The sequence below is a fragment of the Oncorhynchus kisutch genome, unplaced genomic scaffold (assembly GCF_002021735.2).
Source record: "Oncorhynchus kisutch isolate 150728-3 unplaced genomic scaffold, Okis_V2 scaffold992, whole genome shotgun sequence".
NCBI classification, from domain to species: domain Eukaryota; kingdom Metazoa; phylum Chordata; class Actinopteri; order Salmoniformes; family Salmonidae; genus Oncorhynchus; species Oncorhynchus kisutch.
The window spans coordinates 72,634-81,690 of record NW_022262937.1 but is presented as its reverse complement, the minus strand read 5'-3'; the positions used below and the strand labels follow the sequence as shown (position 1 = coordinate 81,690).

The window sequence follows — 9,057 nt, the reverse complement described above, 5'->3', positions numbered from 1 at the left end:
CTCTCTCTCTCTCTCTCCTCTCTCTCTCTGTCTCTCTCTCTCTCTCTCCCTCTCTCTCTCTCTCCCTCTCTCTCTCCTCTCTCCCTCTCTTCCTCTCTCTCCCTCCCCCTCCCCCTCTCTCTCTCTTTCTTTCTCTCTCTCTCTCTCTCTTTTCCTCTCTCACTCTCTCTTTTTCAGATATCACTCACAGCGAAGGAGACATTGACACAGAAGGCAGAGCCTCGTCAACAGAAGGCGGATCCATCGGCTCTGAGGTCGGACTCTTCGTTGGCGTGGCCTGTAGCATCGTCCTCCTCCTATTGGTCATCGTGGTCCTACTGATGGTGGTGTGGCGGTACCACAGGCGCCACGCCACGCCGGACAGGGACGTCCAACAGTCTCTGTCCCTCAACACCCTGGCCACGCCCAAGAGAGACAGCTACGGAGGGAAGTAGCGAGGACATCCGGTCAGAGCCCAGCCACATGGTTTTTCCTCCGAGGCCCTCTGACTCCGTGTTCTGTAGGCACCATGAGAGGGTCAGTGGAGACTACAGACATCCTGTTTATATGGTACAGGAGATGCCTCCACAGAGTCCTACTAATATATACTACAAGGTCTGAGGGACCTGTGGGTCTTCTCACTGCGGCCAAGGACCAATGGAATGAATGAAGAGTTGTTCAGTCCCCCATGAGGAAGAGACGTCCTCGCTGTGTGCTTTATGAAGTCAGTGGGCCAAGGACCAATGGAATGAATGAAGAGTTGTTCAGTCCCCCATGAGGAAGAGACGTCCTCGCTGTGTGCTTTATGATGTCAGTGGGCCAAGGACCAATGGAATGAGCTTTTTATTTTATTTTTAGAAAACACACTCTCTGAACAGACATTATCAAGGCCAGAGAATCAAATCATTTGGGCCACGTTTTATTTCCTTGGAGAGAGAGAATGGATAAAGGCAGTAAAGACAGAGTGCATTCTGGGATTTTCACTAGGAAAGCTAACTCTGAGTTGGCAAAGACTTGCTGTTACATGTACTGCTGCTAAACGAGGAACTGTCTTCTTTTTGAATAAAAGAGATCCATGTTTTAGACTCGGAGCACAATTTAGCAAATGGAAACTTGAAAATGTTTTTTCGCTGTGAGAGATTTTGAATATAATTTGAATATAATTTGTGTAAAACATTTTATTTTTGTGATATGGTATTTTGATGTTAACTCATGCTGAAATGAATGCCTCTTAACTATTTGTAGTGTCATAACTGTCAGTCTGTCTCAGGTAACAATGTCTCACTGTCACGATCGTCGTATGGAATGGACCAAGGTGCAGCGTTGTGAGCGTACATTTTTATTTATTTTGCAAATGTCGCCAACATAACAATAATACAACAAAAACCGACCGCGAAGCTCCTGCACAAACGAAGACAACGACCCACAACGACCAAAAGGAAAAAAGGCTGCCTAAGTATGATTCCCAATCAGAGACAACGATAGACAGCTGTCCCTGATTGAGAACCATACCCGGGCCAAAACATAGAAACAAACAACAACCCCAAATCACACCCTGACCTAACCAAATAGAGAAGGTTTGGGCGTGACACTCACTGCTGATGTCCATCATGTTTCTGTTTATCAAGTGATATTTATGGGTGTTAAACAGTGGAATCTACTGGCCCTTTATCTAATGGGTGTTAAACAGTGGAATCTACTGGCCCTTTATCTAATGGGTGTTAAACAGTGGAATCTACTGGCCCTTTATCTAATGGGGGTTTAAACAGTGGAATCTACTGGCCCTTTATCTAATGGGGGTTAAACAGTGGAATCTACTGGCCCTTTATCTAATGGGTGTTAAACAGTGGAATCTACTGGCCCTTTATCTAATGGGGGTTAAACAGTAGAATCTGCTGGCCCTTTATCTAATGGGTGTTAAACAGTGGAATCTACTGGCCCTTTATCTAATGGGTGTTAAACAGTGGAATCTACTGGCCCTTTATCTAATGGGTGTTAAACAGTGGAATCTACTGGCCCTTTATCTAATGGGTGTTTAACAGTGGAATCTACTGGCCCTTTATCTAATGGGTGTTAAACAGTGGAATCTACTGGCCCTTTATCTAATGGGTGTTAAACAGTGGAATCTACTGGCCCTTTATCTAATGGGTGTTAAACAGTGGAATCTACTGGCCCTTTATCTAATGGGGGTTAAACAGTAGAATCTGCTGGCCCTTTATCTAATGGGTGTTAAACAGTGGAATCTACTGGCCCTTTATCTAATGGGTGTTGAACAGTGGAATCTACTGGCCCTTTATCATCCTGTCTTTGTAGATGACCTATCTGCAGCTTGACATTAGAAATCTAGGAATCTGACTGGGAGCTACAGAATAAAGGGTGGGGGGGGGGTCAGTCAGTGTAGCCCTGGATGTTGGGGGATGGGTTGTTGATGGTTGCTATAAGACGACGGACTGAGGATGAATCTAGTTTTTAATGGAGGGTGTCCTGCTTCAGGCTAGTCCTCCCTCCTCGTGTCAGAGGAGAGGAGAGGAGAGGAGAGGAGAGGAGAGGAGAGGAGGAGAGGAGAGGAGAGGAGAGGAGAGGAGAGGAGAGGAGAGGAGAGGAGAGGAGAGGAGAGGAGGAAACACAGAAAATTTGACAGCTCCAGGATCTATTCAGATAATGACCTCTAGTCCAGGCTGTATCACGTCTGGCCGTGATTGGGAGTCCCACAGGGTGGCGCACAATTGGCCCAGCGTGATCCGGGTTTGGCCGGGGTAGGCAGTCATTGTAAATAAGAATTTGTTCTTAACTGACTTGCCTTGTTAAATAAAGGTTAAATCTAATAATTTTCTAATTGTCCATAGCTTTCTATAAAGAGAGAATAGCGACTCTGGGATAATCTAGAGAGAATAGAGACTCTGGGATAATCTAGAGAGAATAGAGACTCTGGGATAATCTAGAGGGAATAGAGACTATGATAATCTAGAGAGAATAGAGACTGGGATAATCTAGAGAGAATAGAAACTGGGGTAATCTAGAGAGAATAGAGACTCTGGGAGAATCTAGAGAGAACAGAGACTCTGGGATTATCTAGAAAGAATGGAGACTCTGGGATAATCTAGAGGGAATAGAGACTCTGGGATAATCTATAGAGAATAGAGACTCTGGGGTAATCTAGAGGGAATAGAGACTCTGGGATAATCTAGAGAGAATAGAGACTCTGGGATAATTGAGAGAGAATAGAGACTCTGGGATAATCTAGAGAGAGTAGAACCTGGGATAATCTAGAGAGAATAGAAACTGGGATAATCTAGAGAGAATAGAGACTCTGGGATAATCTAGAGAGAATAGAAACTGGGATAATCTAGAGAGAATAGAGACTCTGGGATAATTGAGAGAGAATAGAGACTCTGGGATAATCTAGAGAGAATAGAGACTGGGATAATCTAGAGAGAATAGAGACTCTGGGATAATCTAGAGGGAATAGAGACTCTGGGATAATCTAGTGAGAATAGAGACTCTGGGATAATCTAGAGAGAATATAGACTCTGGGATAATCTAGAGAGAATGGAGACTCTGGGATAATCTAGAGGGAATAGAGACTCTGGGATAATCTAGAGGGAATAGAGACTCTGGGATAATCTAGAGAGAATAGAGACTCTGGGATAATCTAGAGGGAATAGAGACTCTGGGATAATCTAGAGAGAATAGAGACTGGGATAATTTAGAGAGAAAAGAGACTCTGGGATAATTTAGAGAGAATAGAGACTCTGGGATAATCTAGAGAGAATAGCAACTCTGGGATAATCTAGAGAGAATAGAGACTCTGGGATAATCTATGTCATTGATATGTTGGGTGAAAGGTTATGTTAAAACACACAAGAGGGTTGGTTGTTATTACTGACAAATCCACCATGTTTATGAAAGCAAAGTATTGTGCCCTATATGACCTAGCCTTTTGCAGGATAAATCAGCCAGCAGGAAGTGTGTCTGGGAGGCCTTATTTCATACAGTGCCCTCCGTAATTATTGGGATTTTTGTTGTTGTTTTGGCTCAGCTTTAATTTGACGGTGTTTCCATCCATATCGTGTGAACCGTTTAGAAACTACAGCACTTTATGGATATAGTTCCCCTCCCATTTTAGGGGACCAAAAGTTTTGGGACAAATTCACTTCTTAAAAAGGAGTCCAAAGTGTACTATTTGGTCCTATATTCCTAGCACTCAATGACGACATCAAGCTTGTGACTCTACAAACGTGTTGGATGCATTTCTTCTGTTTGTGTTGGTTGTGTTTCACATAATTTTAATGTAGAAGTGCTTCGAAACACATTCTATTCTTATTTACAATAAAAGTGACTCCAAAATGACACAATACATTATTTACCGTTGTTTTCTATTGGGCAACACAACCAACACAAACAGAAGAAATATATCCAACACGTTTGTAGAGTCACAAGCTTGATGTCGTCATTGAGTGCTAGGAATATAGGACCAAATAGTACACTTTGGACTCCTTTTTAAGAAGTGAATTTGTCCCAAAACTTTTGGTTCCCTAAAATGGAGGGGACTACGTTCAGAAAATGCTGTAATTTCTAAATGTTTCACCCGATATGGATGAAAATACCCTCAAATTAAAGCTGACAGTCCTGCACTTTAACCTCATAGCCATTGTATCATTTCAAGTCCAAAGTGCTGGGAGTACAGAGCCAAAAACAACAACAAACATGTCACTGTCCCAATAATTACACTGTAGATAGTGTATAAAACAGGTCCCCACATAACCATTGGTTCACCTTGTGTACATGTTCAGTTCTGCTCCGCGGCTGTAATTAAAGTGTGTGTTGGTTTCATGACAATGGTACAGTCCATTACCCAATGGTACAGTCCATTACCCTCTTAATGAACCACTTGGGACAGTCTGGGGATTCTGGCTGCCATTCCATCATCCAGTGTGCAACACCATAACCAACGTCTTACAGATCACATGACCCTGCTTCTCTACCAAGCAATGACATCATTCTGTGTCTGTCTACCAATCAGATACCTTTTCTACAGATTGTTTTAATTATTAAATAGAGTGTAGATGTAACAATAGCTTAACACTATGGGCTACTACTGTATGTTGAAGCTTTACCTCAATTGGACCAGTTAGGTTCTCTACTGGAGAAATGAAGACTGGATAATTGAATCATTTAGGAACAGAATGTTAGGTTCTCTACTGGAGAAATGAAGACTGGATAACTGAATCATTTAGGAACAGAATGTTAGGTTCTCTACTGGAGAAATGAAGACTGGATAATTGAATCATTTAGGAACAGAATGTTAGGTTCTCTACTTGAGAAATGAAGACTGGATAATTGAATCATTTAGGAACAGAATGCTGGCTTGTATTTTGTAAATAAAATTCTTAACAAAAAAAATGAATCACCTTGAATAAATATTGATATGTGAGATTTGTACAATGAGTTCAATATAAATTCAATACCTCAATAGTACAATAGACTGAGATATTAGCCATATGTCCCTCCTATAGTTTACTAAGGTGAACCCAATAGACTGAGATATTAGCCATATGTCCCTCCTATAGTTTACTAGGGTGAACCCAATAGACTGAGATATTAGCCATATGTCCCTCCTATAGTTTACTAGGGTGAACCCAATAGACTGAGATATTAGCCATATGTCCCTCCTATAGTTTACTAAGGTGAACCCAATAGACTGAGATATTAGCCATATGTCCCTCCTATAGTTTACTAAGGTGAACCCAATAGACTGAGATATTAGCCATATGTCCCTCCTATAGTTTACTAAGGTGAACCCAATAGACTGAGATATTAGCCATATGTCCTCCTATAGTTTACTAAGGTGAACCCAATAGACTGAGATATTAGCCATATGTCCTCCTATAGTTTACTAAGGTGAACCCAATAGACTGAGATATTAGCCATATGTCCTCCTATAGTTTACTAGGGTGAACCCAATAGACTGAGATATTAGCCATATGTCCCTCCTATAGTTTACTAGGGTGAACCCAACTCTATTTTAATCTGAGGGAATCTCAGCTTTCAATTTTCAAAGTTCAATAATTGAGCAAGTTGAGGTGAATAAACTGTGTGGAGTAACCCTGAATTGTAAACTGTCCTGGTCAAAACATATTGGTACCACAGTAGCTAAGATGGGGAGAAGTCTGCCTTAATTTTGCCAGACCCCAGAAAGAGTAGCTGCTGCCTTGACAGGAACTAATGGGGATCCATAATAAACCCCAGGAAGAGTAGCTGCTGCCTTGGCAGGAACTAATGGGGATCCATAATAAACCCCAGGAAGAGTAGCTGCTGCCTTGGCAGGAACTAATAGGGATCCATAATAAACCCCAGGAAGGGTAGCTGCTGCCTTGGCAGGAACTAATGGGGATCCATAATAAACCCCAGGAAGAGTAGCTGCTGCCTTGGCAGGAACTAATGGGGATCCATAATAAACCCCAGGAAGAGTAGCTGCTGCCTTGGCAGGAACTAATGGGGATCCATAATAAACCCCAGGAAGAGTAGCTGCTGCCTTGACAGGAACTAATGGGGATCCATAATAAACCCCAGGAAGAGTAGCTGCTGCCTTGGCAGGAACTAATGGGGATCCATAATAAACCCCAGGAAGAGTAGCTGCTGCCTTGGCAGGATCTAATGGGGATCCATAATAAACCCCAGGAAGAGTAGCTGCTGCCTTGGCAGGAACTAATAGGGATCCATAATAAACCCCAGGAAGGGTAGCTGCTGCCTTGGCAGGAACTAATGGGGATCCATAATAAACCCCAGGAAGAGTAGCTGCTGCCTTGGCAGGAACTAATGGGGATCCATAATAAACCCCAGGAAGAGTAGCTGCTGCCTTGGCAGGAACTAATGGGGATCCATAATAAACCCCAGGAAGAGTAGCTGCTGCCTTGACAGGAACTAATGGGGATCCATAATAAACCCCAGGAAGAGTAGCTGCTGCCTTGGCAGGAACTAATGGGGATCCATAATAAACCCCAGGAAGAGTAGCTGCTGCCTTGGCAGGATCTAATGGGGATCCATAATAAACCCCAGGAAGAGTAGCTGCTGCCTTGGCAGGAACTAATGGGGATCCATAATAAACCCCAGGAAGAGTAGCTGCTGCCTTGGCAGGATCTAATGGGGATCCATAATAAACCCCAGGAAGAGTAGCTGCTGCCTTGGCAGGAACTAATGGGGATCCATAATAAACCCCAGGAAGAGTAGCTGCTGCCTTGGCAGGAACTAATGGGGATCCATAATAAACCCCAGGAAGAGTAGCTGCTGCCTTGACAGGAACTAATGGGGATCCATAATAAACCCCAGGAAGGGTAGCTGCTGCCTTGGCAGGAACTAATGGGGATCCATAATAAACCCCAGGAAGAGTAGCTGCTGCCTTGGCAGGATCTAATGGGGATCCATAATAAACCCCAGGAAGAGTAGCTGCTACCTTGACAGGAACTAATGGGGATCCATAATAGACCCCAGGAAGAGTAGCTGCTGCCTTGGCAGGAACTAATGGGGATCCATAATAAACCCCAGGAAGAGTAGCTGCTGCCTTGACAGGAACTAATGGGGATCCATAATAAACCCCAGGAAGAGTAGCTGCTGCCTTGGCAGGATCTAATGGGGATCCATAATAGACCCCAGGAAGAGTAGCTGCTGCCTTGGCAGGAACTAATGGGGATCCATAATAAACCCCAGGAAGAGTAGCTGCTGCCTTGGCAGGAACTAATGGGGATCCATAATAAACCCCAGGAAGAGTAGCTGCTGCCTTGGCAGGAACTAATGGGGATCCATAATAAACCCCAGGAAGAGTAGCTGCTGCCTTGGCAGGAACTAATGGGGATCCATAATAAACCCCAGGAAGAGTAGCTTCTGCCTTGGCAGGAACTAATGGGGATCCATAATAAACCCCAGGAAGAGTAGCTGCTGCCTTGGCAGGAACTAATGGGGATCCATAATAAACCCCAGGAAGAGTAGCTGCTGCCTTGGCAGGAACTAATGGGGATCCATAATAAACCCCAGGAAGAGTAGCTGCTGCCTTGACAGGATCTAATGGGGATCCATAATAAACCCCAGGAAGAGTAGCTGCTGCCTTGGCAGGAACTAATGGGGATCCATAATAAACCCCAGGAAGAGTAGCTGCTGCCTTGGCAGGAACTAATGGGGATCCATAATAAACCCCAGGAAGAGTAGCTGCTGCCTTGGCAGGAACTAATGGGGATCCATAATAAACCCCAGGAAGAGTAGCTGCTGCCTTGGCAGGAACTAATGGGGATCCATAATAAACCCCAGGAAGAGTAGCTGCTGCCTTGGCAGGATCTAATGGGGATCCATAATAAACCCCAGGAAGAGTAGCTGCTGCCTTGGCAGGATCTAATGGGGATCCATAATAAACCCCAGGAAGAGTAGCTGCTGCCTTGACAGGAACTAATGGGGATCCATAATAAACCCCAGGAAGAGTAGCTGCTGCCTTGGCAGGATCTAATGGGGATCCATAATAAACCCCAGGAAGAGTAGCTGCTGCCTTGGCAGGATCTAATGGGGATCCATAATAAACCCCAGGAAGAGTAGCTGCTGCCTTGACAGGAACTAATGGGGATCCATAATAGACCCCAGGAAGAGTAGCTGCTGCCTTGGCAGGAACTAATGGGGATCCATAATAAACCCCAGGAAGAGTAGCTGCTGCCTTGACAGGAACTAATGGGGATCCATAATAAACCCCAGGAAGAGTAGCTGCTGCCTTGGCAGGATCTAATGGGGATCCATAATAGACCCCAGGAAGAGTAGCTGCTGCCTTGGCAGGAACTAATGGGGATCCATAATAAACCCCAGGAAGAGTAGCTGCTGCCTTGGCAGGAACTAATGGGGATCCATAATAAACCCCAGGAAGAGTAGCTGCTGCCTTGGCAGGAACTAATGGGGATCCATAATAAACCCCAGGAAGAGTAGCTGCTGCCTTGGCAGGAACTAATGGGGATCCATAATAAACCCCAGGAAGAGTAGCTGCTGCCTTGGCAGGAACTAATGGGGATCCATAATAAACCCCAGGAAGAGTAGCTGCTGCCTTGG

At 44.3% G+C, this 9,057-nt stretch overlaps 1 pseudogene; it reads left to right on the top strand.

The window, feature by feature from the left end:
- Positions 1-1,728, top strand: part of LOC109880076 (ephrin-B2a-like) — a 19,129-nt pseudogene extending 17,401 nt beyond the window's left edge.
- Positions 1,729-9,057: the final 7,329 nt, after the last annotated feature.